Source organism: Sminthopsis crassicaudata, chromosome 2 (genome assembly GCF_048593235.1).
Source record: "Sminthopsis crassicaudata isolate SCR6 chromosome 2, ASM4859323v1, whole genome shotgun sequence".
Lineage (NCBI taxonomy): Eukaryota > Metazoa > Chordata > Mammalia > Dasyuromorphia > Dasyuridae > Sminthopsis > Sminthopsis crassicaudata.
The window spans coordinates 184,941,930-184,965,079 of record NC_133618.1 but is presented as its reverse complement, the minus strand read 5'-3'; positions in this window follow the sequence as shown (position 1 = coordinate 184,965,079).

Genomic DNA, 23,150 nt, shown 5'->3' with positions numbered 1-23,150 from the left:
TGCTATCTGCTTCCACTCTGTGGGAGTGTGTAATATTCCTCTCTAAAATATAATCTTCTCTGGTAGCAGGTTTCTTAGGGTGGCTTCTGGAGGCAGCCTTCTTTTCAGTTCAGAGTAATCACCCCAAATGCAGCCGGAATTAAAGTCCAATAAAGTCTTTTATTGTCTCTTTCCAAGTCTTGTCTCTTTTCCTGAGGCCTGGTTAGCATTCTTAGAGGCCTATACCTTTCCTTGGTTCCTGAGAACTCCTGCCAACAGTCCTTTGCCTCTGCTAGCTTCTGCCTCTAGCTTCCTCCAAATGAGCTTCTAATAGGCTTGGCTTCTCTGGCTTCTGAATGTCCTGGACTCAATCCTGGTTGAGGCTCCTAGCTTATATATGCTCTCTTAAAGGTATGAATCTTGTAGAGCTCTAATAAGTACTAAGTACATTAGTAAACTAGAGAACTGTTAAGTACCATGCTAAATTAGATAACTGACTTAGCACCTTGTAAGTATCCTAACATCTCTTGCTTTCTTTTGATTTTAGAATTTAGGTGGTCATGACCTCCCTAGCTTTTCAATGAGGTGAGAACCCCCCCCAAAAAAAAAAGTGATCACACTTTCCCTGGCTGCTCAAAAAAAGAAGTAAAAACACCATAAAAAGAGGTGATCACTCTCTCCCTGACTGCTCAGGAAGGGAGATGAAAACACCAAAGGAAATGGGAAATTAAACCAGATTAGCATGTTTCTGAAGTGGGTCTCTCTTAAAACAGGTATACATAAATCCATCAACATGGGAAATATTGCACATAATTACATAAATTATCTAAACACATAGTAACAACACAGGCTAATAGTGATGTAATAAATAACACGAATCAACATGGGGAATTATACATTGTAGAGGGCTAGAACTGAGCAGATGCACTTGGATAACTGAGCACTTAAGGCTAATTATCAATTGGACAATTCTCTATTACTATTACCACATATTTGGAGGATGACCCTACTTAATTATTTTGTGATAGCTTGATAGGTGGGTGTGGACAAAGAAGTGGAAGGGAGATCAATGGGTGGAGTAGGAAGAGGAGAAGGATCATTCTATAATGATTTTTACTGTCATACCATAAAAAATAATTAGATTAGGAAAGGAGATTATACCAAAAAAAGGGAAAAGTGGAGGGAAAAGAGGGAAATTACTTGATTTTACAGTAAATAGATTTTTATTTTCCTGGGAGTTCTTTACCTTTTTCATTTCACATTTCAGGGAGTTGTTTTTCTACTTTATCAAATCTTTCTTTTAATGAGTTATATGACTTTTCCAGATTCTCTTGCAGAGTTTTCCTTTCCTTACCCTATTTTTCTTCTAGCTCTCTTTTTAAGATCCTTTTTAATTTCTTCTAGGAGACCCTTGTGTGGTGGGATCTGGTTATATCACCCTTTGGGGCTTCATCTGGAGACAATCTGCTTTTAATTTCTTCAGGGTTTAAAATCTATTCTCTTTTACTATAGAAGCTGTCTATAGTTAGCACTTACTTTGCTTTTTTACTCATTTTTTTAAAAATTGGGATCTGCTTTTAGGGCACAGAGATTCTAAGCTTCCTATACAGACCAGAATCGACAGCAGCTATCCTGGGGTCAGCAGCTGTGCTGGAATCATGCAGAGTCACACCCAATACTGGGTGGGCATAGCCAGGTGCCCTGAGACTCTGGCTCTTTGGGGTACACTCTTAACTCTGCATTTGTGTTAGATGTTTTATAACTTCTCTGCTTATCTACTGGCTTTCAATTAGGGCAAAGTAGCCAACACGGAAGCAGAGACCTCCCTATAGCTTTTCCACCCCTGGGAGACTGCACCCCACCCCAAGTCTGCTCAGCATGCACTGGCCTCCATGTCTGCTCCTAACCACCACCCATGCCTGACCAAAACAGACTTTTTCTGGCGATCTTTGAAATTATCTTCTGCTGGTAATTTACTGCACTCCCAATATTCATGAATTCTGTCAGTCCAACATTATTTCAGAGGCTGAATTTCTTATTTAGTTTGAGGGTAGTAGGAGACCTCAGAAAGAAGCATGTGTCCCCTCTGCCATCTTAGCTCCACCCCCCTAGCACATAATTTGAACACAATACAAATGCAATCAATGTTTCTTGGATCCAATATTTATTCAATAATCAATATTATTTGCTCAAATACACAATACAACATATGACGTATTAAATATGTACTATATACCAAAGACCAAAAATGAACAATATGCCATCTGCAAGGCTTGCAGAGTCTACTTAAATGAGATGTCCAATCATCCAAAAATGACTAGACTAAAATTCAGACAGGAATTAACTAATAGATAACAGCCTATCATCCATACTATATTGTACAGTTACATGGACAATATGTAGGATTAGTATATCAAAACATGTTTTGGAAAGATACAAATGAAAAGTTTGAAAATGAATAATAAACAGGAACCATAATTATATAGTGAAAGAGTGGAATTAATTTATATTGGGAAATCAGGCAGTTTTTGGGTTGTTTTTAAATAATTTCTGAAGGAAGGGCCCATCTTTTTAACATCAGCATTTTGTCTTTATATCCCCAGCACTTTTTACAGTACCTGGTACATAGTTGACACTTAATAAATACTTGATGATTGAACAATAAAGTTTCTGTCTCAGATTGGATATGTGATAGTTAATATCAATAATATTGTGTATGTTATTATCTTCATAGATGAGCATGAGGAAAATGAGGCATAAAGTGGTAAAGTGACTTGCCAAATGACAATGTAAGTGTCTAAGGGCAAATTCAACCTCAGGGAGAGGGCATTGTTAGTGTATATGATATGAATAATGAGCAATTAAAATATGTTAAAAATGAACTGCCAGATATAGTGTCATGAAAATTCAGAGAAAATAGAGAGTTCAGGAGGTTAAAATCAACAATATCAAACACTGCAGAGAAATCATGTATTGAGAAAAGACCATTATATCTTGTATTTAAGAGATAATTAGGATCTTTGAAAATAATAGTCATAGATGAATGATGGAATCAGAAAGGAAACATCACAGAGTTAGTGAGAAGATAATCTGGGGATGCACTTAGCGTCTCATAAAGTTTAATTGAGAAGAGAAGAGCAATAGCTAGGAGGTAGAAGAATTAAATGAGTGATTTTTAAGGATGGGGGAGATTTGAGTATGTTGATTTGCTTCAAGGGAAGAGCTAGTAGGTAAAAAGAAATTGAAAAGAAGAGAGGGTGTGAATGATGGTAGATCAATCTGTCAGAGAAGCCAGGATGAGATGGTATCAAGGTGTGTATATATATATATATGTGTGTGTGTGTGTGTGTGTGTGTGTGTGTGTGTGTGTGTGTGTGTATGTTTTCACTCTGTTCTCTCCAGATAGAGGGAGTGTTGGGCTAGAAATATGTCTCTGTTTCTTTAAATATTGTTTATCTAGAGGACATGATCATGTACAAGTTAACTTTTTGCTCACTTTGTCATTTTGTGGGAAGGGTGACTACAAACTATATATTTAAGATTTTATCCTTTCTTTACCTAATGAATATCCATGTCAAAGAAGCTCATTTATTCACATTACAGCAAAATAGAAGTCAGAGAAACCAGAATATATAGAATGAAGGAGCTCTCCCAATAGAAATTGATAACAATTGAACCAAGAGGGAGAGTTCTGAATTTCCTTTAATGGGAAACTGTCTGGAGCAGGAAGCTGGGAATAATAAGGGCATAGTGTAAATTATCAAGTACTCTATGTCTTCCCTTGTCTATTAGCAGCGGGATAAGAAGTAAGGTGGGCCTATTCCATCTTCTTTCTCACAGCTAGAAGCTTACTCAACACTCAAAGAAAACTTGAAGCTTGACAATACTAAAGGTATGTCTCAGAAAAATTAAGCTTTCTATCTCTTGAATACTCTGCCCCATTTCTCATGTAAGGGTTTGATAAAAAGCAGAACAATATAATACATAAATAGAAGTATGTGAAGGACTTTGCCATCTTTAGCGTATTACTCTTCCAGAGAAGATCCTCCATAAAGTGCCCAATATCTTTGGATATATATGCTTTTTCCTTGTATGCATTCTTTGATGTAGTTAATTCTTGGATTTTGGAACAAAAATAATTTTTATTTGTGTTTATGAAGGAATCTTTTATGATCTAAACAAATACATAGAAGACACTTTGAAGAATTTACTTTTGTGACAGATATTTTTCTTTTTAGTAATTAATCAAGAAGCAACAGGATCTTATAGTTTTTATACCTTTTTTATTAATCATGGGACCATGAAGATGTAAAATAAAGTCTCATGAATGATATTTATTGTTGTATTGATCATGTGATTCACCCAGGTACTTTTTAAAAATTCATGTTTATTCACTGGAAATTCATTTAGTTTCAAAATCCTAAAGTCTTCACAGGAAATCACTACTATATTTACTATATTTTCCTCTTTTTCTAAATTCAATTCTGTAAAGGGCTAGAACTGAACAAATGCATTTGGATAATGGAGCACGTGAGACTAATTGCCAATTGGATGGTTTTCTATTAAATTGTTTGAAGGTTGACCCTCCCCAGCTGTTCTGTGCAGACTTGATTGGTGGGACAAAGAGGGGGAAGTGACTTGTGTGGGGAGAGTAGGAGGAGGAAATTGAGGTACTCTGCTCTCTTGGTGGTTGAGAGAAGAGGATGGTGTGGAGATTACTAGATGTAATCCCCTGACCAAAAATAAAGACTTTTGATTATCTTGACTCTGGCTGATTTCTGGAAAGACAGAGTTCCAGCACAATTCCTTGGAAAAGCGGGTAAATTAAGAATAGAGATATCATATCTATTTATTTAAATCTAGACATTGAGATATTCTGTGCCTTGTTTCCCTTTCCTTTAAAGAATTTAGACATAATTGGAAAAGAACTGGATTTGAACTCAGAGGACCTGAGTTAAAATCCTGACTCTACTACTCATGAGCTGTGTGATCTTGAGCAACTCATTTAACTTTTCTGGGTTTCCATTTTTCCATTATAAAATGAAAGTATTCTTGTCGATGACTTCTGTAGCCTCTTATTATTGTGAATCACCAGTCTATTTAAAAACCATCACAGATTCACTTTCCTTTTAGCTTCATGTTTTATCTTTCCAAAGGACAGCTATAAGAGAGAGACCAGGTTTCTTTTTTTACAATATGATTAATATGGAACAAGATTGCACATATATAATCTATCAAATTGCTTACCATTTTGGGAATACAAAAGTTGAGGGAAAGAAGGAGGATAAAATTTGGAACTTAAAATATTTTTAAATGAGTGTTAACATTTGTTTCTACATGTAAGTGGAAAAGATAAAATACTATTTTGAGAAAGACAGAGAAAAATAGAGAGACAGCAAGAAAGAGACAGAAAAAGGAATAGACAGAAGAGATAGAGACAGAGAGAAGAAGAAAGAGGCACAGAGAGAAACACAAAGAGAAAGAGAGAGAATTGCACAATGAAAATAAACCTCTTTTTCTAGGATTACCTCTAAATACGGCCTCCAGAAGACAATAACTATAATGAATGAAAAGTTAGAAGAAAGTGACAATTTCCTCCAGAAGTTTAGAAAGAAAAATGGCAACAAGGACCTTGAACAATGCCAGAATATGTTCAGAACAGTGACAAATGTAAGTGAAGCAAAGAAATGAATGCTTGTTGCCACAGCCCAATTTGAGTATTAGGCACACACACATACAAAAAAAAAAGATTGCTGAGCTGCAGGATTCCTAAATCATTTAGTTTAGATATACTTGTCAGGATTTGACTTCTCTTACCATTTTCTTTGTAAAAATAGACATTCTGGGTAAGAATATGAAGAAATGAATATTTTGTTAGAATTATAATATGGATAAATAGGAATGTGGCAGGACTATTAGTTCTAATTGTCTAATATGATGACACTGACAAGAGACTAAAATTAATTTCATATTTTATGGATAACAAAAGAATTCTCTGATATACAACACAGACATACTAATAAGACATTTTCAGTGATCTAGAGAAGTTAAGAAGGCTTTATATTGTTGGTCCATGATTATTTATTCTGGCATTTGAGCAAGCTGTGTTTGCTTGATTTTTGTATAAAGTTTCCTTTTTATTTTTCAAAGGCTAATTAGGAAGGAAGGAAGAAAAGCTTATGAATTCAATCTACTCAAGAACAAGTATTTGAAATCTGAAGTCACTGAAGTACATTGCCATAACCATTAAATGAACTTAACTCCAAAGATTGTTACAGTTTCATTCTCAAAAGAAAAAAAAGGAAGTCGATAAGATAAATGGGACTCCTTTCTAAGAAATCACAGTCATTTTAATCCCTAAGAGATTTAATAGCTATGTGGCCTTGAGTGAATCATGTCACTTTTCTTGACTAAAGTTTTTGCATCTTTAAAATAGAAAAGTAAGACTAGATAATCTATAATGTTCTTTTGGGCTCAAGAGTCTGTGATCCTAAATTATATGAGCCATAATATATTCTTTGGTCTAATCTTGAAATAATGCTTCAAAAATTTGTGTTCCTAGTCATATATTAATTTCATTATATGGGTGACTAACCTTATCTAAATGAGATACTGTATGTAAAGTACTTTGCAAACACTGAAACACTAGATATTTCATTTATTTTTATTACTATTATTAATCCATGACTTTCTACAGAGCTTAATTTAATTGAACATTATCTTTCTACAAGCAAAAATTCTCAGTTTAACTATCATATAGGAAAGAAGAGATAATAGTTTTGTTTTCAACTAGATATTTCTTTTGGCAGCTGTGTATAGGCCGCATCAATTTTTTTTTCCTTTTTAAATTATATTTTCCTTAAAAAATAAACATCTGCCCCCTCTTTCTTTACTTCTTTTGAACATACACAAATATACATTGAGAAAGAAAAAGAAAGGGGTGGAAGATAAGGAGAAAAATGAAAGGAAGAAGAAAGGAAGGAAGAAAAGAAAGAAGGAAGAAAGGAAGGAATGAAGGAAGGAAGAAAGAAAAGAAGCAAGGAAGGAAGGAAGGAAAGAAGGAAGGAAGGAGAGGAGAGGAGAGGAGGAAAGAGGGAGGAAAATATACCCTGCAACAAATATATTTAATCAAACAAAACACAATCCTAAATTGTCAATTTCCAAAAATGTGTGTCACACTGCAGAGCTAGTCCATCACTTCTACCAGGAAGTAAATAGCATTATAAATCATTGGTTCTTTGGAAGCATGGCTGATCATTGCATTGATCAGAGTTTTGAGGCCTTTCAAAAAAAATTTTTTTATAATAATGTTACAGTATAAATTGCTTTCTTGGTTACACTCATTTCATTCTATATTAGTTCAAAATAATGTTCAAGAGATATATCTCTGCCTACACATACTTGTTTCTCATTTATTTCAATGTAGATATTTCTTTTGGAAATTGTATACAGGTATTACAATCTTTTTTTCTTGCATACACATTTTATGAAATAAGTTGTTTTCCTCTTTTCTTCCCCAGTGCATAATTTCACTTGACCTGCATACATTTTCTTCTCTCCCTATTAAAATGTGAAATTTCATCATTATGAAATTGAAATTATATCAACTCATATGAAAGAGTGTTCCAAATCACTACTGATCAGAGAGATGCAAATTAAGACAACTCTGAGATACCACTACACACCTGTCAGATTGGCTAAGATGACAGGAACAAATAATGATGAATGTTGGAGGGGATGTGGGAAAACTGGGACACTAATACATTGTTGGTGGAGTTGTGATAGAATCCAACCATTCTGGAGAGCAATTTGGAACTATGCCCAAAAAGTTATCAAACTGTGCGTACCCTTTGATCCAGCATTGCTACTATTGGGCTTATATCCCAAAGAAATACTGAGAAGGGGAAAGGGACCTGTAAGTGCCAAAATGTTTGTGGCAGCTCTTTTCATAGTGGCTAGAAACTGGAAGATGAATGGATGTCCATCAATTGGAGAATGGTTGGGTAAATTATGGTATATGAAGGTTATGGAATATTATTGCTCTGTAAGAAATGACCAGCAGGATGAATACAGAGAGATTTGGAGAGAGTTACATCAACTGATGCTGAGTGAAATGAATAGAACCAGAAGATCGTTGTACACTTCAATATTGAATGAAGATGTATTCTGATGGAAGTGGATATCTTCCACATAAAGAAGATCCAACTCACTTCCAGTTGATCAATGATGGACAGAAACAACTACACCCAGACAAGTAACACTGGGAAGTAAATGTAAATTATTAGCACTACTGTCTATCTACCCAGGTTATTTACACCTTTGGAATCTAATACTTAATGTGCAACAAGAAAATGGTATTTACACACATATATTGTATCTAGATTATATTGTAACACATGTAAAATGTATGGGATTGCCTGTCATCTAGGGGAGGAAGTAGAGGGAGGGAGGGGATAATGTGGAAAAATGAATACAAGGGATAATGTTATTTAAAAAATTACTCATGCATATATACTGTCAAAAAATTTATAAAAAAAAAATTTTCATCATTATAAAGACTTTTCTAATTTCTAATTGATATTTTTCTTTTTGTGTTGCCCTTTATACTCATATTTATATTTTGAAGTTTATAGTATGGTCTGGTTTTTTCATTAAAAATTCTTAAAAGTCTTCTATTGAATTACAAATTCATCTTCTTCAGTTTTGCTGCTAAAGCATTTCTTGGTAAAAAAAAAAAAATAAAGTAATATATTTTACCTAATAAAATATCATTTTCTTTGCTCCTTTATAGATATAGTCAGTAAATCTTCTGTAATTTTTGATAACATTACAAAATAAAACTTGTTTTTCCTGTTATATTGGATCATATTTTCTTTTACCTGAAAGCCATAAATTTGGGCTATAAATGTTTTTTTTTTTTTTGTTTGGTTTTTGTTGTTGTTGTTTTTTTTAATTTTCATTAGGTTTTCCTTTCAAGAAGTTATTTAGGAATTGTTTCTATTTTCATTTTGTCCTCTAGTACTAAGAAAACTGGGAGATTTGTAGTTTTTATGATTTTATATTATACTTTGTGGGGTTTTTTGAATTTTAAAAACTGATTTAATTTTTATTATTGTCAAATGGAGTAATGGACTTTTCATTTGCTCATTTTAATTTTCAAGTCTTTTGTAACTTTGAAAAATTTTGTGCTATTAGCAATTTGTTCCACACTGCTAATTCTTTTTCTTAATTTTCTTTTCCCTACCTCACATCTTTGTCATTTTTTCTCTATAACTTTAATTTACAATACCAATTAAAACATATTTTCTTTAAAACACTTGTATCATTTATTCTAGGAATTCTAATTTATTTGAGGGGAAAATATGTTTTCCTCTTTTTTGAGACTTTATTTGTGTTTTGTGATTTTTTTTTCTGAGTTTATGTCTTTAATCTGGACATATGATACTTCTATGTTTTTGCTTAACCTTTATTCTCTGGGAAACCCCTGCCTTTCCTGCTTTTCAGGTAGATCTTTCAGGGATATCAATGATCTTGGCCCTTCTGAAAGACTTCATAGCTCCCATTGTTTTCCTGTGTTCCTATGCTATTTACTATGTTATTTACATTCCGGGGCGGGGGGGGGGGGGGGGCTCTGTGGAAAGTTTACATTAACTTCTTGCTTCATACTGGGGGATTTTGGTCTTGACTGAGACTTAGGGTATCCTTGCTACTCAATTTTATCTCAAGATTTTGGAAATGGAGTCTATGATTCTGGTTCTAAAGTGATGGCTTGTTCTAGGAACATTTTCCAGGCAGCCACTTAATCTACTAAATTTGTCTCTCTGAGAGCCCCTTTGGGAAACTAATTTCTATTGGCTTGGGCATAGGGTTAAGTCTGGAATCTGCTAAAACTTTTCTCAACATTAACTAGACCTCTGACTGCTGAAACTGTAATTCTGAAATCCCCCCTTATTATGTCATTCTTATGCTGGCTACTTGTTTTTGGTTGAATTTGTGATCTTGGGATCACATCCACAATCATTTCTGAGATTTTTTTATGCATTTCTTGATTAATATTTCTTAGATCGTTATTGGAATAGTTGTTGGAGTTCTTTCTACTCCATCATTATGGTTGCATTTTTCTCATCAATTTTCAAAACATTCCTGGGTTGTTTTTTTTCTAATTTTTTTTCCTGCTAATTTAGGAAGAATGTTGTAATAAGGAATAGAAAGTATAAGGGAGGGAAAAATGCAGAATACCTAAACAAAAAAAGTTAAAACTAAAAGAATTTTAAGTAAGTCTTCATTTTGTTTTTGTTTTTAAATACTAATTTAATTAGTTGAAGGGGGAATTGTTACTTAAACTTGATGTTTTGTTCACATAGCTAAAATTGATCTCATCTCAGATCCATGCTAGTAGTGTGATCCCAGAAAAGTTACTTTAACCTCTCATAGCTCAATTCCTAATTTGTAAATAAGGATAATAATAGCACTTAGCTCTTGCTTGTTTTTTAGGATCAAATGTGAAAACTTGTCTTCAGGAGATGTGCTGAAAGTTAATAGATATAATGAAGATATAATAAATAATTGATTGAACAATAACTGCTTAACTTTGGAAGTAAAACATTTCTTTACAATGGTCATTAGTGTTTTGGAATTTATTCTTCCTGTTTTTCTCTCTTCTTTCAGAATAATGCATCTTGTATATCATCACACATCACATATAGTAGCATAGCTGGCAAAACCACAGAGAAAGATAGAATCGATTTGTCCTTCCATATTTCCCCCTTACAAATTAGTTTATGTTCAGTTCAAGGTGAGAATTACTTAATTAAATTTGATCAGTTTAGCTCAGGTCTAGAAGTAACTAATAGGGGTAAATATGCGAAGAAAATTGTGTGTATGTATATGTATGTGTGTGTGTGTATGTGGTTTGTTTATTCAAGAAACTTTCATATGCTTTGGTAAGAAAAAGTTTGTCAATTTTCAGATGAAGAAACTAAAGCCATTTCTATTCATATGAAAAAATGCTCTAAATTAATATTGATTAGAAAAATGCAGATTAGGATAATTTTGAGGTATCATTGCATCTTAGATTGGCTAAGATGGCAGGAAAATATAATGATAAATATTGGAGGAAATTAGGGAAAACTGGGACACCAATACATTGTTGGTAGAAATGTGAACTGATCCAACTATTCTGGAGAGGAATTTGGAACTATGCCCAACAGGTTATCAAACTGTGCATGCCCTTTAATACAGCAGTCTCTACTGGGTCTATATCCCAAAAAAGATAATAAAGAGTGAAAAGGACAAACATGTGCAAAAATGCTTGTAAGCAGCTCTTTTTGTATTATCAAGGAACTGGAAACTTAGTGGATGCCCATCAGTTGGGAAATGGGTAAATAAATTATGTTATATAAATGTAATGGAATATTATTATTCTTTAAAAAATGATCAGCAGGGTGATTTCAGAAAGGACTAATATGAACTGATACTAAGTGAAGAGTAGAACCAAGAGAATATTATACACAGCAACAAGACTATGGATGAGCAACTGTTATGGAATTATCTCTTTTTTAACAATGAAGTGATTCAGGACAACCCAATATACTTGTGATGGATAGAGCCATCTGAATTCAGAGAAAGGACTATGGAGACTGAGTGAAGATCACAACATAGTATGTGCACCTTATTTGTTGTTGTGTGCTTGCTTTTGTCTTTCTTTTTTTTTTTTTAATCTGAATTCTCTTGTACAACATGATAAATGTGGAAATATGTTTCGAAGAATTGCATTTGTTTAACATACATTGTATTACTTGCTTTCTAAAATAGGGGAATATAGAAGGGAAGAACAAAAAATTTGGAACACAAGATTTTGAAAAGGTGAATGTTGAAAACTATCTTTACATCCAACTCAGTTCCAGCTGATCAATGATGGACAGAAACAACTACACCCAGAGAAGGAACACTATGAATTGAGTGTAAAATATTAACACTACTGTCTATCTACCCAGGTTATTTACACCTTTGGAATCCAATACTTAATGTGCAACAAGAAAATTGGATTTACACACATATATTGTATCTAGGTTATACTGTAACACATGTAAAATGTATGGGATTGCCTGTCATCTAGGGGAGGGTTTAGAGGGAGGGAGGGGGAAATTTGGAAAAATGAATACAAGGGATAATGTTATAAAAATACTCATTCATATATACTGTCAAAAATGTATAATTATAAAATTAATAAAAAAAGGAAAACTATCTTAGCATGTATTTTGAAAATAAAACCTATTTTTATTTATTTATTTATTTTTGGCTTAGGCATTTGGAGTTGTTACTTGCTCAGGGCCACACAACAAGGAAGCTTTAAGTGCCTGAGGTCACATTTGAACTCAAGTCCTCTAGACTTCAGGGCTGATGCTCTATCTACTGCACCAACTATCTGCCCCATAAAAAGCTATTATTAAAAATTAAAAAAGAAAGATTTTTCAGCAGCACACTTAGATAAGTTAAAATTCTCTGGCAAGAACTAAAAGTTAGTAAAAGTGTTTACTTAACTCACAGGACAATTGGGGAAGCATTTTAAAGAGTTGTGCAAACATGGAAAACATCATGAAAGAACTCTCTAAGCCAGAGGGAGGGGAAGGGAAACTAAAAAGACAACCATGGAAAAATTAGGGACTTAAGAGAATTTCTATGAAGTAAGATGTTACATATCAATAGGTACATATGATATAATAATCTCTAGTGGGCCGGTCTAGATCCTAGCACTTTCTTTTAATATTTTCTTCTATGCTAACTAAAGAATATATCTATACACACACACACACACACACACACACACACACACACACACACACACACACTAACATGTTTACTATTACCATGAATGCAAACTGGGTGGGACAAGTGATTGTTGCCCTAGACTAAAGGATGAAAATGTTAAAAGACACTAAGAAATAGGTTTTAAGCAATCAGAAGTAAAACATGATCTTTTTAGGGGGGAGTCTTAATTTGTACTGTGTGACCTTCCTATACTCTCCTTTTTATTTGACTCCTACTTATCTAAATAACTTGCTTCTCCAAATCATTGTGCTGTGCAAGAAATATTTAGAGATCTCTTTCTTCCCTCCTTTAGCTTTGAAATTGTATCACATTAGAAACACTTGAGTTTTAGATTTTAAGAGGGAGAGACTCCTAACATTTCTGTGACAAAAACTAATGGTGGTGTATTCAAGAGCTAACCTTAAATTCACTTTAGCAGAAAAAAGTTCTTTAAATACTATCTTCTATTATAAAATCTTTAACTGTATGGATCTAGCTTACTGATTTATCCTTCAGGATATCTATCTAATTTGTCTCCTAACTCCCAGCTCCTAGCATCTATATGTCTTTTCTATCTTTTCTTACACCCAAAAATTTTTAGAAGAAGTAAACTTTTTGCCTGGCTTGATTGACAAAGAAAAAATGTCCTTATGATTTTATTATAAAGAAGGAATAATCGCATTCCCATTGATAAACAAAATGAAGTTTACAGATCTTGTAGCAAGAATGAAGAATAATGCACTTCTCCATGGGAGGAACTGCTGCCCACAAAGTATTAAGAGGCACAGGAAATCCCCTGACTTGTTGGATAAGTCATCTACCTAGCATTTACATATAGACATGAACAAAAATCCATAGGATGAGAAGGAATGGAGGAGTTTTCATTTGCATTATTATTATTTTTATTAAAACATTTTATTATCAAAATATATGCATGGATAATTTGTCAGCATTGACCTCTGCCCAACCTTGTGTTCCAAAATTGCCCCCTTTTCCTCCACTCCCTCTACTAGATAGCAAGCAATTCAATATATGTTAAACATGTTAAGTCCAATATAGGCATATATTTTTATGCAATTATCTAGCTGCACAAGACAAATCAGATCAAAAAGGGGGAAAATAAGAAAGAAAACAAAGTGAAAGAGTAAAAATGCTATATTCTGTTCCACCCTCATTTCCCACAGTTCTTTCTCAGGTTCTCTTCATCACAAGAGGATTGGAAATGACCTGAATTCTATCATTGTTGAAAAGATCCATGTCAATCAGAATTGATCATCATATGATCTTGTTATTGCCATGAACAAAGATCTCCTGGTTCTGCTCATTTTACTTAGCATCACTTCATGTAAATCTCTCCAGGATTCTCTGAAATCATCTGCTGATCATTTCTTATAAAACAATAATATTCCATAACATTCATATACCATAACTTATTCAGTGATTCTCCAACTGATGGGCATCCACTCAGTTTCCACTTTTTTGTCACTACAAAAAGGGCTACCACAAACACTTTTGCACACATGGCTTCCTTTCCCTCCTTTTAGATCTTGTTGGGATATATGTCCAGTAGGAACACTGCTGGATCAAAGGCTATGCACATTTTGATAGCCCTTTGGGCATAGTTCTAAACTGCTCTTCAGAATGGCCAGACAAGTTCATAAATCCTGTCATCTTAGCCAATCTGAGAGGTATGTAGTGTTTCCTTAGAGTTGTCTTAATTTATTCCTATATTTTCTAGTGTTTTTAATAGGAATGGGTGTTGGATTTTATCAAAGGCTTTTTCTGCATTTTTGAGATAATAATATGATTCTTGTTAGTTTGGTTATTGATATAGTGAATTATGCTAATGGTTTTCCTAATATTGTACTAGCACTTCATTTCTGGTATAAATCCTACTTAGTCATAATGTATTATTCTGGGGATAATTTTCTGTAATATTTTATTTAAGATGTTTGCATCAATATTCATCAGAGAAATTAGTGTATAATTTCCTTTCTCTGTTTTGACTCTATCAGGTTTAAGTAGCAGCAGCATATCTGTATCACAAAAGAAATTTGGTAGGATACCTTCTTTCTCTATTTTTTTCAAATAGATTGCAAAATATTGGAATTACTTGTTCTTAAGTGTTTGGTAGAATTCACATGTAAATCTATCTGGCCCTGGAGATTTTTTTCTTATGTAGTTAATTAATAGCTTGTTCTATTGCTTTGTCTAAAATGGGGAATATTTAAGTAATTTATTTTGTCTTCTATTATGGGCCAGAACTCTGAAAGGAGGATTCTTACAAGGTGTTAAGTCAGTAGAATTGATAAAGACAATGGTTATCTAGCTTAGCATGGTGCTTGATAGTTCTCTAGTTATGTACATGTGCTTAGTACTTAATATAATTCTATAAGATTCACACCTATGATAATGTAATTATAAGAGAGCTTATAAGATGGGACAAACTCAGCCAGAGTCAGAGTCAGAGAAGACAAGTAAACTGGAGGCTGAAGCACAAGACCTGGAACTCAGAGACAGATTAATTCACTCCATCTCACACCACCATGGTGGCAGGATCTCCTCTTTACCTTCTCCACTGAAACCAAGATTCCAGAAGGCTTCTCCAGAAAGCTGTCCAGACCCAACAAGGAAACAATAACGAATTTGGACTTTGGACTTTAACCCCTGGCTATTCTCCTGGTGATTACTGAAAGGAAAGCTGCTCTAAGACCTCCAGAAAACCAAACAAGAACACTACACTCTTCTGTTAATCTGGTCAATCTATGTTGTTGTAGGCATTCCTTCATTTCATTTAGATTAACAAATTTATTGAAATATAGTTGAGCAAATTAATTCCTAATATTTCTCTAATTTTGTGTTCATTGGTAGAAAGCTCTCTGTTTGCATTTTTGATACTAACAATTTGATTTTCTTCTTTCCTTTTTCTAATCAAATTACCTAAAAGTTTATCTATTTTGTTGATTTTTTTTCAGAAAACCACATCTTAAGTTTTATTTATTAATTCAATAGTTTTCTTTAAGTTTTATTAACCTCCCTTTTTATTTTCAGAATTTCAAATTTGGTATTTAATTGGAAGTTTTTAACTTGTTCTTTTTATAGCTTTTTTAGTAGCATGCTCAATTCATTGATCTTCTCCTTCTCTATTTTGTGCAAATAAACATTTAGAGATATAAAATTTCCCCTAATAACTGCTTTGGCTGCATCCCACAAATTTTGTATGTTATCTCATTATCATTATTCTCTTGGATAAATTATGAATTATATCTATGATTTGTTGTTTCACCCCTCATTCTTTAAGATTAGATTATTTAGTTTTCAATTAATTTTGGTCTATTTCCCCCTGACCTTTTGTTGCATGTAATTTTTATTGCATCATTATCTGAAAAAAACACATTTACTATTTCTGCTTTCTACATTTGATTTTGAGGTTTTTATGCACTGATACCTAGTCAGTTTTTGTATAAATTTCATATACTGTTGATAAAAAGTATATTAATTTCTATTTCCATTTAACGTTCTCCAAAGGCCTATCATACATCATTTTTCTAGAGTTATATTTACTTCTTTAATTCTTTCTTATTTACTTTATTGTTTGATTTATCTAGTTCTGAGAGAGAGCAAGGTAGAGATTTCCCTCTAGTATAGTTTTGTTGTCCAATTATTCTTGCAACTCTCAACTTCTCCTATAGGAATGTGTATGCTATACTACTTGGTACATATATGTTTAATATTGATATTACTTCATTATCTATGTTATCTTTAAGAAGGATGTAGTTTCCTTCCTTGTCTCTTTTAATTAGGTCTATTTTTGCTTTTGCTTAATCTGAGATCAGGATTATTCACCCTGTTTTTTTTTTTGTACTTCAGCTGAAGCATAATAGATTCTCCCCCAGCCTTTTACACTTTTACCTTTCATTTCCTCTAAATGATTTACTTTAAATGTGTTTTTTTCAATAACAAATTGTTGGATTCTAGCTTTTAATCCATCCTCTATCTGTTTTTGTTTTATAGGAGAGTTCATCCCATTAACATTCACAGATATAATTATTAATTCTGTATTTCTTCCCATCCTGTTTTCCCCCAGATATATTTTTCTCTTCCTTTTCTCCTTCTCTCCTCCCCAACATTTTGTTACTGAATCCCCCTTCCTAAAAGAGCCCTCTGCTTTTGCAGCTCTCCTCCTTTCTTATCTGTTCTCTCTTCTACTAGCCTCTCCTCTTTCTTTCCCCTTTCCCTTCCTATTTCTCTATAGTGTGAGACAAGCTTCTCTGTGAAGCTAAATATGTCTGATATTCTCTGTTTGAGTCAAATCTGATGAGAGTAAGATTCACACAATGCTCACTCTTCTCCCTCCTTTCCCTCAATTTGCAATGTCTTTTTTACAAACCCCATTTTAAATTCATTTTCCTCTTCTTCCAGTAGAATCACCTTCTCTCCTCTAGTTTCTTTTAATATCATCACAATAAAATGGAATTATGTCTTTATCATCTAACTATATCCATAACAGAGATATACATCTCAAGAGTTAAACATAATGGGAAATAATCTTTTTTAACTTTTAAAAGAAAGTTACTTTTTATTTATTTTTTACCTTTTTATGTTTCTCTTGAGTTCTGTATTTCAAGATGAAATTTTCTATTCATCTCTAGTCATTTCATTAGAAATACATGAAATTCATTCCTTTCATTGAATTGCCATCTTTTTTTCCCTGAAAGATGATCCAGTTTTACTGGACAATTGATTTTTGGCTGCAATCCAAGTTCCTTCAGATATCAGATTCCATGTCCTTTGGTCCTTTAAAGTGGAAGATGCTAGGTCCTGGGTAATTCTGATTGCGACTCCTAAATATTTAAATTGTTTCTTCCTAGCTGCTTGCAATATTTAGGTATGATGTTCTTTGTAGTTTTCATTTTGGGTTCTATTTCAGAACATGATCAGTGAATTCTTCTAATGGCTATATTACCCTCTGATTGTAGGATATCTGGTAAATTTTTCTTGATGATTTCCAGAAAGATGATGTCTAAACTCTTTATCATGGTTTTCATGAAGTCTAATAATTCTTAGATTGTCTCTCCTAGATCTATTTTCCAGATCAGTTGTTTTTTCCAATGAGGTATTTTACATTTTCTTTTTGTTTTTGTCATTTTTTTTTGGTTTTGTTCAACTGATTCTTGAAGTCTCATTGAGTCATTCACTTTCATTTGTTCAATTCTAATTTTGAATGAGTTATTTTCTTCAATTAGTTTTTTATCTTCTTTTGCATTTGGTCAATTAAACTTTTAAATGAGATGTTTTGTTCATTGCATTTTTTCCATTTTACATATTTTCTTTTTCAATGAATTTATTTTTATGTCTCTTTTGTAATGAGTTATATCTATTTCATCACATCTATTTTTAAGGAGCTTTTTCAGATATTTTTTCCTTTTCTATATCCTCTTGCAATGATAATGTTTTCTTTCCCCATTTTTCTTCTTTCAAGATTCTTTTTGATTTTTTCCATGAGAGCCTTATGAAAGGAAGACCAACTCATATCACCCTTTAGGATTTCATCTGAAGCTAAGTTACTTTCAGGATCCTCAGTGTTTGAAGACTGTTTTTCTCCTCCTCCATCAATGTTGTCTATGATCAGAGCTGGGTTTTTTTTTTTGTTTGTTTGTTTACATCTGCTATTAAGACAAAGGAGTGACAGCCACTTGAGTTTGCCCTGGGATTGGTGCTGATGACTGACTTCAGGTGCTGAATAGGTGTGGTCAGGTGCTATGTTATTTTGGGTTTCAGGGGCTCCTATTTGCCTTTTTAAAGTATTTTGGGTGTCTCAAAGCAAATCTCCTGAACCACTGGCTTGTAAGCATGATAGAGTAATCTAAGAGCCTTGCAGTAGATTCCCCACTATCCAGATGTTGCAATGTTCTGGCTCCTCACCCCAGTCTCCTGCTCCAGAGTCCCTGCACTACAATTTGGTCTTGGCAGACTTCCCCCTGTCCAATATAAACAGACCTTTTCTGAAGTTATTCTAAAGTATCTTCTTCTAGAAATTTGTTGTACTTTAAATATGTGTGGGTTCTCTTAATACGAAACCAGTTCAGAGGCTTAATGTGCTGTTTATCTGAGGTATACAAAGAGGATCTTAGATAGAGACATATCTACTCTCTTCTATCTTGGCTCTGCCCCTCCTAATTTGTATTATCAATGACATAATCTATTGAATCAAACAAAAAAATAACTCTCATTATAAACTTACTGAAGAAGTATTTCCTAGAAAAACATGCTCTAATAAGACTTTAAAGGAGATTCAAATTCAAGCTGGTATTAAGGTAATCAATTTTGCTTCAATTTAAAGTAATGGCATGGTATCTACCTTTTATAGTACAATGTACATTTTTGTTTTAAGTTACACTTTTTCAGTTTCTAGATGTGAGCCTATGAACTCAAAATAAAGCAAAACTGCAAACCTTGGTTCATCAGAAGTTGCCAACACAAGTATAATTGAAATTTTGTTTCTGTGTGGTTAATGCTATCTAGTCACTGATTTAGTAATATCTTCTTTTGCAAATACAAGGACAGAAAAGGGAAGATAATGCCAGTGTTAACTCAAACACATAAATAAGCTTTATACAGTTTTTAAAACATCCTGCATATAAAGATTATACTGGTTTAATTCAAACATAGATTTTCCTTTACTCAAAGCTATATAGCAACCAGGAAAAAATAAGCAATTAGTGGAAGTAAACTATGCAAGTAGAGTGGGGAAAAGTTCTCAACATCAACTTTGTTCTTGTTTTAGCTGACAAATAATGAAATTGAAGAAAAGAGAATATGGTAACAACTGTCAGCTTAGCCACTGGCCATTTATGACTTCAAAATCTATTGCTTGTCTGCAATTCACCTGATCTATAGTTCCTATCACTAATGTTTCTGCAGATTATTGATTCCCCAATGATTAGAATTTCTCTAATTTATAGGCTTGACTAATACTAGGATGTAAATATTAAGCACACTCAAGTTTTCTCATTCAACAAAGAACAGCTTTACTTACTCTTCAGAATTCTCTTTTACTGTCCTAGGAATTTTGAAAATCAGTGCATAGATATGAAGATTTGACTTAAATATATACTTAGTGTGACATGCTGTAGAAGAGCAGCTTTTTTAATAAAAAAATATTTATTAGCTTTTAGCTTTTTTAGAATGGAATAAAATGAAAATAAACTTCAAATATTGCCTCTCTCCCCATCAAAAATACAATTCAGTGATATTGAAATGAAATATATGATCTTCAAATTTAAACACTCAAAATGGTATTATACAAATGTTAGATACTGATCTCATATGAATTCACCAACATTGCAAATACTTGACAATAAATTCTCATTTCTTATACTTCTTTTTTAATGAAAAAAAATTATTCCTTCCTGCTGGTAACATAAAGATATAAAAGTTGTTGGTGTAACTATAAATGACCAGAATTTTTTAATCTTTAAAATGATTTAAAATTTTACACTCCTTAAATGAAAGAAGATTTCTTGAGGAGTATAAAAAGGAGAATATGAAATAGAAAATAGGCCAAAATGATCTAGGATTAGAAAAAGGGAAGGAAACAATGGTGACAAAAATCTACAGGTAAAAAGAAATATGTCCTGTCAGAGTAATTTAAATTTCCATTTTGATACTGTGTCAGAAGTTACAGAATAAAAAATGTGGAAGTAATATGTGTGAACATCATGAAGCATTTGAATTCACCTTATATGTCAGACTCTTCATTGATATGCTATTTAAAAAGGGAGTGTATTTATCAGATGTTACTGGGGGCAGAAGGAATAAGTTCAATAAGTTCATAGAATCAGAGACATAAAGCTGGAAGAGACATGAGATCTATTAGAGTCTAATTTTGACAAATGAGGAAACTAAGGCTCAGAGAGATCAAGCTACTTATCTCTCTCTCCCTGAACAAGACAACTTATTCAGTCTACCATCCTATTTTTTGCTATTCTGCATAGGTGTTTAGTTAAATTTCTTCTTTCAAACATTTAATAGCACCTCTCTTCTGTCTTTCAGCTGAGATACTTGCCTCATATTTCGCTCTGTCTCTCTATGTCTGTCTCTCTGTCTCTCTGTCTCTTTCTATCTGTCTCTCTGTCTCTGTCTTTTTCTCTCTCACATAAAAACATTGAAGTTATTCAGCATTAATTACTTTTCTCCCTTCACATCTTACAAATCATCATCTCTCTATCATTTATCTTTTCCTTCAATTTGTTCCCTAATTAAAAAAAAATAAAATTAGCCCTTAACTCTGTGGTCAATATATCTTTCTTTCTATTTTCTCTACCAGGTTCTCCTCATTGTTACCCCCTCTTTAATCTTCACTATCTACTTTTCTGCTCTCTATATACATGTTCTCTATATATACTCCCTCCAATCCAAACAAACAAATGAAAAACAATTTTTATTAGACTAACCACTCCTGTTAAATATTCTCTCTTTTTCAAACACCTTGAAAAAAATCTACACTCTGTATCTGCAATTTATTTTACTTAGTCTCTCAAAAAAATACACCTTACAATGTAGTTTTTGAACTTCCATTTCAATTGATAAAGATCTTTCCAAAGTTTCCAATGATGTCTTAGACCTCTTCTCAATTCTCATCCTTGAATGTTTCAAAGCTTTCAATGTTTCTGAACAGCTCTTTTATTCTATATTTCTCTCAAGGTTATATTACACTAATATCTTTTGGTTCTATTTCTGTCTGTTTCCTGTTTTCTTTTGTGTATCATCTGCATCTTTCCAGGGCCTTCTTTTTTCCTCTCCATTCTCATTTTCTCTTACACATTTCGTGATCTCAATATCTCCCCCCTATTCAATTGCAAATAACTACCATATTTATTGCTCTCTTGAGCTCCAGTTTTGTATCTCAAACTATTTACTTGACATTTTGAACTAATTATCTTATGTGTATCTGAAATTCGACACATACAAAATATAAATCATCTTTCTCCAAAACTTACTGTTTCTGGCATAATATCATCACTCTCAAGGCACTCATTGAGTCTCCACTTCTTATGTCTTCTATCATCTTGGCTTGTAATCTCAGTTTCATTCTTGACTGCCAAGATATCTATTCAATTGTTAAATATCATTTCTCAATTCACATCTTTCATTTGCAACTTCTTCTCTTGATACACAGAGTTATTACTTTTGTGCAGTAATGTGTTACTTCTTGCCTAGACTATATTAATTGTACATAATACATAATACAGGTTACATAATACATAGGTGTGAAGTTCTGAAACTCTTGAGCCAATGCACTGTGGTTGGACAATGGAGCACTTGAGGCTAGTTATCAATTGGACAATACTCTATAAGAATATGCTTGGAAAATGGCCCTTCCCACTATCCTGTTCTGACCCAATCATTTGGTGTATACAGAGAGTTGTGGGAGGGACTAGGAGGTGCAGTGAGATGAGCAGGGTCACTTCTGCGAGAGATGAAGGGTAAGGTTGCAGAGATCCTACAGGTCCACTCTCTTCATTTCTACTGCTAAAGACCAAGAATAAAGACATTTGCTTATCCTGACTCCAGCTGATTACAAGGTACCCAGGGTGCTAGCACAGTTACCACACTTAGGCAATATTCATTTTATATAAGTCATGTACATATTTAAATATATCCTTATCTTCCTAATAGGATCAGGTCCTTCAAAGCATGTTTCAGTTGTGTATTTGTATCCCCAATCCATGGGATAAGGGCATGATAAATGCTTGTTGACATATTGCCTCAAGTACAGTTGTTTAGTTGCACTGATTTAAAGCCAAATCTTATTCTAAACTCAGTGCTCTTTCCTCTGAATCTCTCTGACTCAACTAGTGGAGTTGCATAGGTTTAGTGGATATTACTTAGATTCTCAGTGTTATGGATTCCTTTTAAAATTATAAATAACATATTCATCCACAGCAATATGAATTTTACTACAAACAAATATATTGTGGTCCATAAAGGAGCAGCATCTTCCCCCAAAAAATTTAATACAAAAATGAACATGTCTTCAGATATGATAGTGCTGATGGGGAAGGGGAAAGAAGTTTGGGATGCAGCAAAAAGCATTATTCCTAAAGCTAACATTTTAAATGAGTAGTTTACAAAGTCATCTTGATCTATATTTTACCACTGGTCTTAGATGCCTCTGGAGGGGAAAGTGAGGTAGATGACCTTGCACAGCCCTCCCTCACCTAAATCTAATTCACTTACATATTATGGCCTCACTTCCCTGATATAATGGTCACCTTTGAGAACAAAAGACAAAAAACAACAAGCAAGTCACAAAATAACATGGAACAAATGCTCTCTGAATGAAATTATAATTATTT